This window comes from Ursus americanus, chromosome 4, assembly GCF_024610735.1.
Source record: "Ursus americanus isolate L20-20 chromosome 4, mUrsAme1.1.p, whole genome shotgun sequence".
Classification (NCBI taxonomy): domain Eukaryota; kingdom Metazoa; phylum Chordata; class Mammalia; order Carnivora; family Ursidae; genus Ursus; species Ursus americanus.
This window is the reverse complement of record NC_142130.1, coordinates 59,259,336-59,275,292: the sequence shown is the minus strand read 5'-3', so window position 1 is coordinate 59,275,292 and position 15,957 is coordinate 59,259,336. Positions and strand designations below refer to the sequence as shown.

The following is a 15,957-nucleotide window of genomic DNA, read 5'->3' as shown; positions in this document are numbered from 1 at the left end:
TTAATCAGGAAAGGATGCTGTATTTTGTCAAATGTTTTTTTCTGCATCAGTTGAGAGGATCATATGGTTCTTGCCTCTTTTCTTGTTGATATAATCTATCACACTGATCGATTTGCAAATGTTGAACCACCCTTGCATCCCAGGGATGAATCCCACTTGGTCATGATGGATAATCCTTTTAATGTACTGTTGGATCCTATTAGCTAGGATCTTGTTGAGAATTTTGGCATCCATATTCATCAGGGATACAGTCTGTAATTCTCCTTTTTGATGGGGTCTTTGCCTGGTTTGGGGATCAAGGTAATACTGGCCTCATAGAATGAGTTTGGTAGTTTTCCTTCTGTTTCTATTTTTTGAAACAGCTTCAGAAGAATAGGTATTATTTCTTCTTTGAATGTTTGATAGAATTCCCTGGGGAATCCGTCAGGCCCTGGACTCTTGTTTTTGGGAAGGTTTTTGATCATTGCTTCAATCTCTTCATAATTAATCAGTCTGTTTAGATACTCAATTTCTTCCTGTTTCAGACTTGGTAGTTTATAGGCTTCCAGGAAAGCATCCATTTCTTCCAGGTTGTTTAATTTATTGATGTATAGTTGTTGATAATAGTTTCTAATGATTGTTTCTATTTCCTTGGTGTTGGTCATAATCTCTCCCCTTTCATTCATAATTTTATTAATTTGGTTCCTTTCTCTGTTCTTTTGAATAAGTCTGGCCAGTAGCTTATTGATCTTATTTATTCTTTCAAAGAACCAGCTTCTAGTTTTGTTGATCTGCTCTACTGTGCTTCTGGTTTCTAATTCATTGATCTCTGCTCTAATCTTGATCAGCTACCTTCCTGTGTGTGGGTTAGGCCTGTTCTTCTGTTCCAGCTCCATCTTCTTAAGGTGAGAATATAAAAACTGCATTTTAGATTTTTCTATTCCTTTGAGTGAGGCTTGGATGGCTATGTATTTTCCCCTTAGGACTGCCTTTGCAGCGTCCCATAGGTTTTGGACCGATGTGTTTTCATTATCATTGGTTTCCATAAATTGCTTAAGCTCATCTTTAATTTCCTGGTTTACCCAATCATTCTTAAGCAGGATAGTTCTTAGTTTCTAAGTGTTTGAGTTTCTTCCAAATTTTTCCTCATGATTGAGTTCCAGTTTCAAAGCATTGTGGTCTGAGAATATGCAGGGAATAATCTCAATCTTTTGGTATCAGTTGAGACCTGTTTTGTGACCCAGTATATGGTCTATTCTGGAGAAAGTTCCATGTGTGTTCGAAAAGAATGAGTATTCTGTTGTTCTGGGGTGTAGTGTTCTGTATATATCTATGAGGTCCATCTGGCTCAGTATGTCATTCAAAGCCCTTATTTCTTTGTTGATTTTCTGTTTAAGTGATCTGTCTATTGCTGAGAGCGGAGTGTTGAGGTCCCCTACTATTAACGTATTATATTATCTATATGTCTCTTTATTCTGGTTAAGAGTTGGCTTGTGTATCTAGCTGCTCCCCTGTTGGGGGCATAGATATTTATAATTGTCATAACCACTTGTTGGATACATCCTTTACGAATAATATAGTGTACTTCTGTAGCTCTAACTACAGTCTTTAGTTTAAAATCGAAATCTGTCTGATATGAGAATTGCTACCCCAGCTTTCTTTTGAGGCCCATTGGCATGAAAATGGTTCTCCATCCCTTCACGTTCAGTCTGGATGTATCGTTAGGTACAAAATGAGTTTCTTGTAGACAGCATATGGGTGGGTCATGTCTTTTTTTTTTTTTTTTTAAAGATTTTATTTATTCATTTGACAGAGATAGAGACAGCCAGCAAGAGAGGGAACACAAGCAGGGGGAGTGGGAGAGGAAGAAGCAGGCTCACAGCAGAAGAGCCTGATGTGGGGCTCGATCCCACAATGCCAGCATCATGCCCTGAGCCAAAGGCAGACGCTTAACCGCTATGCCACCCAGGCGCCCCGGGTCATGTCATTTTATCCAATCTGCAACCCTGTGGTGTTTTATGGGTGCATTTAGGCCATTCACATCGAGAGTGATTATTGAGAGATATAATTTTAATGATGCCATGTTGCCAGTAAAGTCTTTGTTCCTATAGATTGTAAATTTCTGTTTCGTATCACTCTTGGGGTCTTTTTACTTTTATAGAACCCCCCCCCCTTAATATTTCTTGTGGGGCTGGCTTGGTGGTCACATATTCTTTCAGTTTCTGCCAGTCTTGGAAGGTCCTTGTCTCTCCATCAATTCTGAATGACAGCCTTGCTGAATAAAGGATCCTTGGCTGCATGTTCTTCTCACTTAGTTCTCCGAATATGTCTTGCCAGCTTTTTCTGGCTTGCCAGGTCTCTGTAGATGGGTCTCGCATTTATTTTGATGTTCCTCCCTCTGTAGGTGAGGATTCTCTTCCCCCTGGCCGCTTTCAAGATTTTATCCTTGGATCTAAGATTTGCGAATTATACTATTATGTGATGTGGTGTTGGTCTGTTCTCATTGATCTTGGGAGGGGTCCTCTCTGCCTCTTGGACATGAATGTTTGTTTCCTTTCCCAGATTAGGGAAGTTCTCAGCTACAATTTGTTCAAATATCTCTTCTAGACCTTTCTCTTTCTCCACCCCCTCAGGGATGCCAATGATTCTGACATTGGAACGTTTCATTGAGTCAGTAATCTCCCGTATTCTACATTCTTGAGATTGGATTTTTTAAGCTTGGTTCCCATTTTTCCTTCTTTTCTATCATCCCATCTTCCAACTCACTAATTTATTCTTCTGCCTCATTTACCCTGGCTGTCAGAGCATCCAGTTTAGACTGCATTTGATTCATAGTATTTTTAATTTCTGCCAGATTCACTCTCATTTCCACCCTTAGAGATTCTATATTCTTGTTAATATTTTCATTAATATTTTTTTCAAACCTACACATAATCGTGACCATTGTTACTCTGAACTCCATTTCTGAGAGTTTGGTTATATCCATATCCATTAGTTCTATGGCAGAGGCCACAGTCTCTGTTTCTTTCCTTTGATGGAGGTTCCTCCTTCTTGTCATTTTGATGAGGAGAGGTTGCGGGGATGTACAGAGCCCAAATTATTGACCAGGACCCAAGCAATGTGCACTTGTTTTATAGGGACCTTAGGGATGTGAGCTTCTTGATTTTTCAGCATGCCTTCTGGGGGAGGGGCCTGCCACGCTGATACTCAGGCAACCTTGTTTGGGTAGAGTTGCCCGTCCCCTGTGGGGATGCGGGATGGGCACAATGTGAACCAGTTTTTCTGGGCTTTTGTTCCCTGGCAGCTTTCCCTGGTGGTTTTCTGTGACTCTTCTGAGAGTCAGAGTAGCAGTGGCTGTATCCTAGCCTCTGTCTCAGAACAGAGAGATCGCAGTCCGCTCTCCACTAAGCTCTCTTGGCCACTTTAACTCTGTTTCTGTCGGTGCTACTAAAAACCCTGCAGCATCCTGGGTTGTGCGCCCCACAGTCGCTCTCCCAGTTCTTGCTCCCAGGGCTGGCATATCTCTGTCCTTTGTGCTTCTAAGACTGCCAGCTGCCCCCCATTCCTGCGCGTGCTCCCGGGCTCCCTGTTTCAGTGTGGTTCGCTCGTGCTCCAAGCGCAGGTTTTCCATCTGGTTGCGTGCACGCTCCCAAGCTCCTCGTGTCAGTCCCACTCCAGTGAGTGCTCTGGAGCTCCAGTTTTCAGTCTGGTTGCGCAGGCGCTCCTGAGCTCCTGGTATCAGTCCGGTTCCAGTGAGCAGGCCGTAGCTCCGGTTTTCAGACCGGTCGCGTGCGTTCTCAGGCTCACGGTCTCAATCTGCTTTCTCACGGGTGTCCCTCCGCGAGTCTGCCCGGCTCCCCAGTGCAGGTGGCTACTGCTTCCCGGCGCCCGAGCATGGCGGCTCCCTCCCCTTTCCGTTTATCTTCCTATATCTGTGCTCAGATTCATGGCTCCCTGCTTCGTACCTCAGTACTCAGCACCGGAGATGTTCGTTTGTAGAGATCCAGATGTATCTTCCTACGTCTCAGGCTGATTTTGTGGGTGTTCAGGATGATTTGGTAGATATCCAGCTCGATTCAGGGGACCAGCTGAAAAAAGTTCCCCTACTCCTCCGCCATCTTCTTCCAAGTCCCCATAGACCATTTACATTTAAAGTGATTATTTATAGGTAAGAGCTTACTATTGCCACTTATTCAGTTGTTTTCTGGGTGTTCATAGATTTTTTGTTTCTTACTTACTCTCTTGCAGTCTTCGTTTGTGATTTGGTGATTTTCTCCTTTGATTCCTTCTTTATATTTTGTATATCCACTATAGATTTTTGCTTTGTGATTACCACGAGGCTTACATACAAACATACCAGTTATAAAATTCTATTTTCAGCTGATGACAACTTCAAATACATAAAAAAGGTCTACATTTTTTACACTCTTCCCCCACCATTTTATGTTTTTCATTTCATAATTTACATCTTTTTATATGGTGTACCACTAACAAATATTGTAGTTATTGTTATTTTTAATATTTTGTGTTTTAAGCTTTACACTAGTGTTCAAAGTGATTTACACACCACCATTACAATATTAGAGTATTCTGAATTGGACTATATTTAGTGAGTTATATACTTTTTTATTTCTTAGTATAACCTTTTCATTTCAGCTTCAAGAACTCACTTTAGCATTTCTTAAAAGGCAGGTCCAGGGGTGATGAACTTTAGCTTTTGTCTGTCCTTCAAATATGAATGACAAGTTTGCTGAATAAAATATTCTTGGTTGGCAGTTTATTACTTTCACCAATTTGAATATATCTTCCCACTCAGTTATGGCTTGCAAAGTTTCTGCTAAAAAAATCTGCTGTTTTATGGGGGTTTCCTTATATGGAACAAATTGCTTTTTCTTGCTGTATTCAAAATTGCGTTAATCTCTTTAAATTTTGGCAGTTTGATTATAATGTGTATTGGTGTGGGTCTCTTTGGATTCATCTTAATAATTTTCTCTGGGATTCCTGGATCTGAATGTTTATTTCTTTCCCCAGGTTTGAGAATTTTCTGCCATTATTTCTTTGAATGGGTTTTTGCCCCTTTTCTCTTTCTGTTTTCCTTCTGGGAGTCCATAATGTGTATACTGTTCCACTAATAGTATTCTATAAATCACTTAAACAATCTTCACTCTATTTCTTTTTTTTTCTCCCCTTTTTGTTCCTCTGATTGAATGATTTCCACTAACCTATCTTCATGTGTGCTAACCCTTTCTTCTGCTTGATCTAGTCTGCTGTTGAATTCTTCTATTAAATGTTTCGGTCCATTTAAGGTATTCTCCAGCTTTATGATTTTGGTTTGGTACTCTTTTTATATTTTCTTTCTCTTTATTGGAATTCTCACTTGTTCATGCATTGCTCTTCTGATCTCAGTAATCATCTTTATGATTGTTGTTTTGCATTCTCTTTTTGGGGGGGTTAATCACTTATCTTTGTTTCCTTAGGATTGGTTTGAGAGAGAGAGAGACTGCATGAGCAGGGGGGGCTGGTGCAGAGGGAGAGGATTGGAGAGAATCTTAAGCAGCCCAGCATGGAGCCTCACTGGGGCTTGATCTCACAAATCCTAGATCATGATCTGAGCTGAAATCAAGAGTAAGACGCTCAACGGACTGAGCAAACCAGGGGCCCCCTCTGAATTTTTTTTTATTAATACTATTTTATAGGAAACTAAATCATGCTCTAAATGTGGTCTTGCAACCTATATTTTAACATACATTCTATTTGAACATAGCTGTTTGTATAGATCCACTTTATTCTTTTTAATAGCTGTATTTGTATACCTTTATTTAACTGATCTTTTGCTGTCAGATGTTCTTTCCTCAGTCTTTGTCTATTACTAACATTTAAAAAATTTTTTCTTATACATATATCTTCACTCACTGGTAGGAATGTATCAATTTTATAAAATTCACTAAGTGAAGCTGTTGTGTCAAATGATACAAAACATAATTTTAGTAGATTTTCAAAATTGCCTTTCAAAATGGTGCCATCCATTTATAGTTCTAATAACAATGTATGAAACTGTATGAGAATATTGATTTCCCTATTTCAATGATTGAATATTAGGTAGATTTAAAAATATGTCTCATTCTGGTTTTGTTTTGATATTTGTATGTTTTGTTACATGTACGTTTAAACATAATTTAATTAGTTAAACTGCTTATCTTTTTCATTTGCCTCTTTACATCTTGACACCTTTTTCTATTACTGTGTTTGATTTGTAGGAGCTCTTTTTCTGTCTTGGCTCTCTCTTTCTATCTATGTATTTACATATATACATACACATGAAATTATTTATTGTACATATTGCAATTGGTTTTTACCTTTTCACTTTACTTTTAAAATTAATTTGAGTTATATTTTATGGATATAGGTTTTAAATGTTTATGAAACCAAATCTATCAATCTATTTTTAAAAGATCTCTTTATGGTTATAAACATTAAAAAGAATCTCTTCATTAATCCAAAAATGGATAAATATTTTTCCACATTGAAATAAAATATAATACTTCTTGTTTTTTAATTTTATCTTTAGCATTAAGACTTTTATTCATTTGTAATTAAATTTATATATGCTATCCATTTTCTACTCTAAGCATTGCTTATCGTAAATAAAAGATTATATTTGAACCTTTATATTTACGAAACAAATACACTAAGATTTAATAAGAAGTTTTTTCAGTATCAAACTCTGATAGTTTATCTAAAATATAATTTACCAAAATCCAAGTTATACTAAACTTTTCAGAATTGCATTTATTGAATAATTCAAGGTTTCTGCTTCAACTATTGATTCCTGTTCTTTCTTGGCATTGGCATTTTTCCTTCAATGAAATAGAGCTATTTCATATATTTTAAAAGACATTTCACCTTTATAAGTTTCAGCAAAGATAGAAATGAAAGACAATTAAAGGTAAAAGGTGGGAGAAGGAAGTGTAACCATGAGAAGTTCATTAACCCAACAAAGAACTAAGATTCATCCAGGAAGCTGATCACATTACTAGCATCTGCACTTCTTGGAGCCCACAAAACAATACTGTTGTGTACATTTTTCTGCTAAGAACAAAGGTTTACTCTTTAAAAACAATTCTACAATTTTACTATAAATAAACTAGAGCAAATTGTCTTGCTGCCAATTACCATTATAAAAAAAAAAACAAACATCTTTTGCTGTTGAAAGAGCTTGTCTAGATCATTTTCTTCTTCCTATACCTGGCATAAAAAGTTACACACATTAAACAAGCATTGTGTTTGGGAACTTGCGAAAAAAAATGCTTGTCTTTACAGCATTCTATTTCAATTCTCTGAGATTGTTCAGCATAATTAAAGTAAAGCTCTCAAACACAAACAGCTTGTCAAACACTTCTGGAAGTTTCTCCTGACTCAGGCCTGTGGTGGCAAGGACAGGTTATAAACACTATAGATGCTCTCCATTTAAGGAGATATGTGCTCCAGGAAAGTTAGTTTCGAAGAATCTTTAAATAAATTGAGTCATGCTTTCCTCTTGACTATATGTTTATAGAAATAAAATATGTAGGACCCTCACAATATAGTAATTATGATGATAAAAATGATGGTAATTATAATAATGTTATTGCATCACTATTTTAGGGGTTCTGGCATAATAATATCATATAATAATTGTCATTTATCAAGTGTTCGGTTAATATGCTGTGATAAATAACCCTAATATTTAGTGATGTAAAATAATGATTCATTGTACTCATAGGTTCTGTGGGCCAGGAATTCGGAAAGAGGACAAAGAAGATGACTTGTCTCTGCTTTAGGATATCTGAAGTCTCAACTGAAAGACTCCAAGGCTGAGAGATGGTATGATCTAATGGCTCCTTCACTCATATGTCTGTGTGGTGGTTAGTGATAGCTGTCAAATGAGACCTTAGCTGGGACTTTCAGCTGGAATGCTTACACGTGGCCTCTCCGTGTGTCCTTGGCTTCCTTACAACTTGGTGGCTAGGTTCAAAGGGTGAGAGTTTCAAGAGAGAGTGAGAGCCAGGCAGAAGCCATATCATCTTTTATGATCTAGCTTCAGAAGTCAAGCACTGTCACTTCTACTACATTCTTTATGTTGAGGCAGTTACAAAGATTTACCCAGTTTCAAGAAGAAGTAAAATGGCCTACCACCTAATGGAAGAGTGTCAGTATCATACTACAAGAAGACAGTGTGGAATGTGAGATATATATACTATATAACATACTATAATATAATACTATAATATATATGTTATACATATACAATATAATATATTGTACACATGTACAATACAACGTGATAGAATATATTGTACATATATACAATACAGATACAATATAACATAATACATATACAATATAATATATATAATATATATATACTACTATAATATATATATTATATAATATAATATAACAGTGTATTGTATGGATAGAGGTTTCTGTGATTTGTCCTGCATAACTGACCACCCAGACCTGCATGTTTGCAGGCAGGTTAAGGAATGCCATTTGTGAGACTTATGCTGCATAAGTGACCTTGGGAGTCTGATTAATTGATTATTAGTTGGCTTCTAGATCATAATTGGCCCTTTTGGTCTGGATGCCAAGGGCTATAAATTTTGTCTTTCATCTTCTCTGGCTCCAGGTTGGGCTGGCCCCCCAGAATGGAATCTGGGTGAGGAGGCAAGTACATATGACCCAGTCTCCTTGAAGATGTAAAGACATGATAACATAGAAATGTGGCTCACTCCAAACTGCATGTAGACAAATGTTTAACTTCAGACCCTGTCATTTGCCCTATAAATATAGCCTTTATGGGGATGGTCAGTTGGAAGTCTCACCAGAGGGGCGGGTGCTCCACCCAGGCCTCTCAGTCGGAACTCCAGCCTGACTGTCACCATGGGGCTTCCCCAGCTAATGAGGTTGGATGTTGTAAGTACCCAGTTTGATGTAACTGTCTTATTCTCCTTTACTGCTTAGTATTGCCCTTATCTATTCATAGATTTTCCTTCTCTTCTTTTTATTTTCACTAGGTTTTTACTTTATAATATCAACAAAGTGTTTTTCCCCTTCAAAACTGAAAACACAGCTGTTGTGAATATTTCCTTTAGAACAGACAGACGTCTTTTGAAAATGTAATACTCTACAATAAGAAATTACTTTTTGTTAAATACTTTACTTTCAACATTTTAAACTTTACAACTATGACACTGGTCTCATCTTCCATTTCCAGATGAGAAACCTGTAAGATCAGAGAGGTTAGATAATTTAGGCAAAGTCACATAAGTAAGTAAAAAAAGCCACAATTCAAATTAAGGATATCTTATTCCAAAGACAGTGTGTTCACTTACTACATTGAAAGTGATCATTTATTATAAGTTTTAAAAAATAATTATCAAATAAGGCTTTATGTTAGGGGTTTATGTGTTAAGGAATCGAGATATGCTTTGAATACTTTGGGTGATAGTTCATTAGAAAGATACACTGGAAAATAAGAAAGAATTGGAACCAGCCTCTATAGTTTCAGGGCTGGATAAAAATCTATGGATAAATAGATTATCTTTGGATTCACCATAATAGTTTTAGTGGCCCAAGAGCAGCTTTAGAAAACGGTCTTGTTTTTGACTAGTCACTTTCTGTCCTTAGTATCTATTATGAGTTTACCTCTATGTTCTTATCAACAATAGCTGATCTTGGTGTGTGGATTCCTGCCCATGTCTCACATACAAACTCTCTGAGAGAGGGTCTGATTTTGTTCTAGTAGTCAAAATCCCACAGAGAGTGCCTTTATCCGTCAGCCTCTGGGGGTCAGCACCCACTCTTAGTCCAGTCAATCCAGAATTTCAGATCACATGACAAAATCCTGACCATCAACCCAGCCCTTAGTTATTTTGCTCACATGGCAGCTTTTGGTGGGGTTAGCAGTCAAGGCATCATGGATTATTTAATCCTGAAACTTTAAATGTAGGAACTTAAACTATTCCAGAGCATTCTATCCCCCAAGGAAGCAAAGGACTTATCAAATGATGTATTTTCTGGACATATCAATTTCTGGACATTTGTGTCACGAAGTTCTAGGTACTAGTCTTTTTAACTGGAGTTAACTGGAGTGGCTTGTAGGAGCTGCTTACAACAGGCTATATTCATTCTTTCTGGGCACTGAAGCTGAGAACTTGAAGCAGGAATTGTCCTGGTTGGCACTATAGTTGCCACAGTTTTCTGTGAAAAGCCCTGCAAAAACCACTGAAAAAATTACCTACTTGAGGGCACCGGAAGGAACCATCATTGGAAGTAGCAGGTGAACTATCAGGTTTGAGGGTTGCCATTCTCTGATAATTCAGTGTGAGTGACTTTAATCAGTGTGAGAAAGAGAAGAACATTGGTCTTTCAAGATTTTCACATTAGAAGGTATGACTAGTTTTCTCTTATGAAAGTTAGTTAAAATGTTCAGAAATTTTGGGAAGAAGATAAGGCATATATTGAAACTTTAATGAAGCCATTTCATTCCTTAGAATCTCTTTGTAGTATATAATCCTGGAAGGAATTAATAGAATTCTGACTGATGGGAGATGTATAATCTCTAGCCAAATAAACACAGATGCTGGAAATATTGAGAATGGGTTAGTTAACAGCAGATTGATTCTGTTGTTATTTTCAATTGTTTGGGGCTGGAACCTAGCTTCTTATGAATATTTCTTTAAAAAATTACCAGAGGAAAATAGAATAAAATCAATATTCTATTCATTTGTCACAAATAACTTTATTGTCTTCAGTTAGTAATATCATTTATCTCAAAGAGGTGAGCAGACGTCCCTGAAAGCTCCCATTTGCCAGTGAGGAAGACAGCCATAAAGCCTACTTTTTTATTTGTGGTTAGATTCCAAAATGCTGAAATAGACTATAATAAAATGTGCTTTGTTCCTAGAAAACTATGCAGCTTGTGTGACTTTTTATACACTACATTTTTTTTTTTTCCTTCTCTCTTCAGGGATTTTTCTCAAACTTAATTTTCAACTAGCTCTTGCTGAACAGATCTCAGTAAATTACACCACCCTCTAGCTTGTTAGTGAGTCTGGAAGACTGAGATTTATATTTGATATCTTCTTCCTCATTCTCCATATTATATTTACCACTAAATCATCTGCATTCTCCCTCTAAATTGTGCTTCATGCCATTCCCTTATGTCCATCTCTACTGCCGCCTTTCTAGTACAAGCAAAATCATTTCTTGCCCAAACCACTGCAATAAGTTCCAAATTCATCATCCCATTTTCTCTCTTGATCCTCTCCAATCCAGTTTTTACAGAATAGCCAGAGGATTATTTTTAAATCATTAATTGAATTTCATGCTCTTAACTTAAGAATTTTAAGTGGCTTTGCATTGCAGTTAGAATGAAATCCAAACTCCTAATTTTTGGCTACAAGATCCCAGTTGAAATGTCTTCCCCATTACGATTATGTTGGATGGATAATTTTCATTTAATTCTTCAGACTCAGATATCTGGGTGGGAACAGAGTGAGGTCAGGGCATTTAGACCCTTAACTTCCTGTAGTTGGTTACCACGCTCCTTTCAGATGGACAGCAAGTTATTGCACATTCTCATAACTGCTCACTCCCCTGCACCTTCAGGCTCATAGGTGGTAATGGTTTTCCACTGGTTGTTAGCTCTGGAGGAACTATATCTTCCCTCATTATTTCCTTGCTTCTTGCCCACTCCTTTGAAAGTAGTCCTTCATTAAACTTTTTACAAATTAGCCAGATTGCATGTGCTATCTCTTTTTTGTTAGGAACATGACTGACTAAATATCTGGTAGTGGGGTGGCCTGAAAAATGGATTGGGTAGCTCCATACATTTAAGAAATACATAGATAATCTTTTGGTAGGAAGGAATAGGACGCCAATAGTCCATGGCTTACAGTGTCTTTATGATTATTCAAAATTCTACCCATATGGCACAGGCTTAAGTGAATGTAGAAATCAAGGGAGTGGAATCAAATGCTGTGGCACTTGGTCTTATAGTAACAATAGTGATTATAAAGATTATGGATTGGTTGTCTGTTTTGGAAGATCCTAGAAATCCTGCAGGGTGAAAAGAACAAATTCAAAGTCATGAAAATATAACCTAGAGTACAAGATAGAAATCAGAAATCTTCAAGGGCATCTTTGAATGAGTCCTCTTATTTCCTGTAGTCATAGGGCAGATATGGCTGAGGACCAAGCCCAAGGCCTGATTATCAAGGCTGCAGAATTGTAGTGCCTGTTCAAGGCTTATCCCATGGGACAAAAGGATCTTACCTCCCTATCCCATCTGAGAGAAGAGATTCCCCTTGAAATGAAACTTTTATTGACTGCTACTGGTTGCGATGTCTCACAAAGAAGCACCAGTTCTCCCAGGTACGCACCACCACTGCCCTTCATGGCTTCTCTACCCGTAGGAGTTAGATCCCAACATAGACCTAATGGACACATACAAAGCCTACTCTGAAGGGTATAGCTTATATACCCAAAAGGTTGTAGGACCACATCAGTTTGTATTAGCAGGAATCAGAAGCATATGTAAGCTTGGGTTCTATGGATGTTATTTGATTGGACAAAAATGACTGATATGCATATGCCCACAAAAGTTACAGAATTTAATGTGCTGGTTTAAGCACCTAGGAGTGATTTTAATCAATTAGGTTGGCTAATTATAGGCTAGAGACATTGGTGGCCTATCATCAAAAAAGTGGTAAAGCTGAAAAGTACCTGGTGTACTGCAAAAGGAGTTAAAAGGCCCAGAGAGATAGCAATATTAAATTCATTTAATGCCACAAACTGCTCAGGTATTCCTCTAACCATACTTATCAGGAGAGCCAGAAACACTTTCTCAACAGTGCTTTTTTTTTTTTTTAATGCCTTAGGTGAAGAGTTACTAATAGTCACTCCTGTAGTCTGGAGATCATGTTTGGGAAGCTCTTTCACTCACTTTCCTTAACTAAATAAATCCCAACTTTGGGCTTTGTTGATTTCAGTAATAGCTAAGCATTAATACTCTGAATGGCAGAATTAAAGGGCAAAGAATAAAACCCACTTCCAATACCCCAACATCCTGGTAGTACTTACTCTCATTTACATAAGGTTGTGGATCTAAAGCCTTAGACGTAAAAAATATGGATTTTTTACTTATTTTAAACAATTTGGTGATTTTTTTCCTGTGTCTTTTAAGTCATAGTAATTAAAATTTTTGTCTTTGGCTTCTTAGCCCTTAAGACCTTTCTTAAAAAAAAAAGTCCAATTTGTGAAATTTGTATTGCGTGTGTGCATATTCATATAAATTTCATATATATGTATACTTCAACTGAAGTTAAAAGAGGGATATAGATAAAAGAGTGTGGAAAAGGTTAAGAAGATTTTCTTTAGATAGGCTCTAAAGAGCATGATTGGAAATCCACTGGTCAACTGGTCAAGGTGATTGGCTTATTACGTTTGGAATTGTCCTTTCCCTTTCTAAAAGAAAGATGATGAGTTATTGCTATCACAGGCACTATGTCCTTCAAAAACGCATCGATAATATTTAGTAGCTTGGTAATTGTTTCAGCTAATTCCTTAAGAAGCTTGGGATGTATGTTATTAGGATCTGATAATTGGATGGAATCCAGTTTTTAGTGTAATGTTTGATGTGAAGCTGTCCTGCTTTTACCATCCTATGATATCTAATTATTGACTGGTATAGGAAATTAAAGGAAAGTTGCTTTTGTTTTGGTAGTCTCATTGGTAGATTTTTTTCCTTTTGCTATAGGCCTAGTAAAATGAAAGTAAATTTCAAGTTTATTTCTCAGGATTCCCAAGAAGAGAACATGCATCATATGAAATACTTTATAATGTGATATTATGAATAAGATTAATGAAATTTATCAAAGATGTCAGTGAGAATTTTCTTATGACGGTAGATTTTAATTCACGAGAAAATCCTCACCAGCTTGCTTGAAATCACGTTTTCAGAGGTTAATATGATAGTAATAACAATAAAAACGATGACTAATATTTGTGGAGCATTATGTACTGAGCTCTGTAGGGTAAGTACTTTATATGGATGATCTCATTGAAGTCTCAGATCAAATTGCTATGTGATATTACACTCCGTTTCACAAATGAGGGAACCAGGCTTAGAGAGGTTAGGTAAATTTCCCATGGCCATAAACATTGTAAAAGTGGCTAAGACAGACCATGTTTAAATCCATAGTCTGTACCAAACTGTCCCCCTATTGATGGTGCTTCTCTCTAACTGTGGTGGTGAGGACAGCAGGACTTGGAGAAATTTGGCAGTTAATATTCTGAAAGAAGTAGAAAATACATTAAAGGAAATTTAGAAGCCAACCAGTAAAACCATCATATTTTATTGATGAAGAACATGAGGCACAAATAGTATAATGTCGCACCCATGTTGCCTGGATATACCTCTTACAAATTAAGGGAATTTAGGCCTCTCAATTCCTCAGTTTTCTCATCTATAAAATGGGAATGATAATAATAGAACGTACCTCAAAGAATCACTCTAAAATTCATTACATCCTTGTAATATGTATTTAGTTTTCCCTCTTTCTAAAGTGTAAGAACAAGAGAATTCAGGAAGTGTAAGGTTTAAAAAGAGTAACTAAATATACTTGTTACCTACAATGCATCACTTTGTATTCTAGTTTCCAGAAATGTTAGAATAAAGAATACATAAGCATTTGGCCAGGAGCATACATAGTAAAATAAAATTTAGATTCAAATTGTTAGCAGGGGTGAAAATTCTATATTTTCTTCTCTTTTGGTTTCTTGGAGCTAATTTGTAGACAAGAGGAGGTTTAGTACCTCTATGAGGATATTCCACCTCTCCAAACTATATAGCTACTATCTTGGTTAACAAGAAATGCTGAGTAGGCAGTTCTTGGCGTTGGTTTATCTATGTAATAATGCCAGGGTTGCTATCTCTGAAATTATATTGGCCTTCCTTTCTTGGTCTCAAGACGGTTACTGCAGGTCCAGAAATCATGGACACAGTTAAAGCATGAAAAAGGGGGGAAGAAATGGAATCAGCCTCCTCTGTCCCTTTTATTAGGCAAAGCAAAAGCCTTCCAAAAAGGCTTCCCAGGACACTTGTGCTCATTTGACAAAACCAAGGCCATCATGTTTCCAACTAGCCTACCAGTGTAGGTAGATAATGAGAGGTAAAGAATAGACTAGTCAACAGTATTATTCAGATATATGATTTTTTTTTTGGCAAGATGATTTTTTTTTAAAGATTTTATTTATTCATCCGACAGAGAGAGAGACAGCCAGTGAGAGAGGGAACACAAGCAGGGGGAGTGGGAGAGGAAGAAGCAGGCTCACAGCGGGAGGAGCCCGATGCAGGACTCGATCCCAGGACTCTGGGATCACGCCCTGGGCCGAAGGCAGACGCTTAACGACTGAGCCACCCAGGCGCCCCCAGATTTATGATTAATTATATGCTGACCACATTTTTATATTAGCTAGGATATATATTAATGGAAATGGGGAAACTGCCACTTACAGAGTATTAAATTCTAGCATATATGTCAGGTAATTTACGGTCATTGTTTAATACTCAAAACACCTTTGAGAAAATAGATGAATAAACTGAGATTCAGAAAGGTGAATTCTATTGCAAATATCATATACATAATATTCTTTGAAACTGGGCCTGACTTGAAAGTCTGTGTTTACAGTTGGAACATGAAAAAAAATGAAGGAAGCTGTAGCATAATAGCCACAAATTTAATGAATGCTTATTAAATGTGAGGCATCACAAAAGTTAACATATTTTAAAATAAATTATCACATTTATCCTCACATTTGTCTTCAATAATCTTATGAGATTTTTATCCCTATTTTAGAGATAGAATGAAGTCAGGGAAGGTGGCTACCTTTTTCAAGTTTACTTAGCTAAAAATCTGGGACTGGGGTTGGTAT

The 15,957-nt window shown here is 37.0% G+C and overlaps 1 protein-coding gene across 3 annotated transcripts in view; it reads left to right on the top strand.

Annotated features, from left to right (window-relative positions):
• NSUN3 (NOP2/Sun RNA methyltransferase 3) overlaps positions 1-15,957 on the top strand; it is a 301,891-nt gene that overhangs the window by 230,736 nt on the left and 55,198 nt on the right. For all 3 annotated transcript variants that reach the window (XR_015724230.1, XR_006777400.2, XR_015724231.1), the window contains one exon: positions 7,742-7,842. The gene's annotated coding sequence lies outside the window, so the exon portion shown is untranslated. The remainder of the gene's footprint in view (positions 1-7,741; positions 7,843-15,957) is intronic.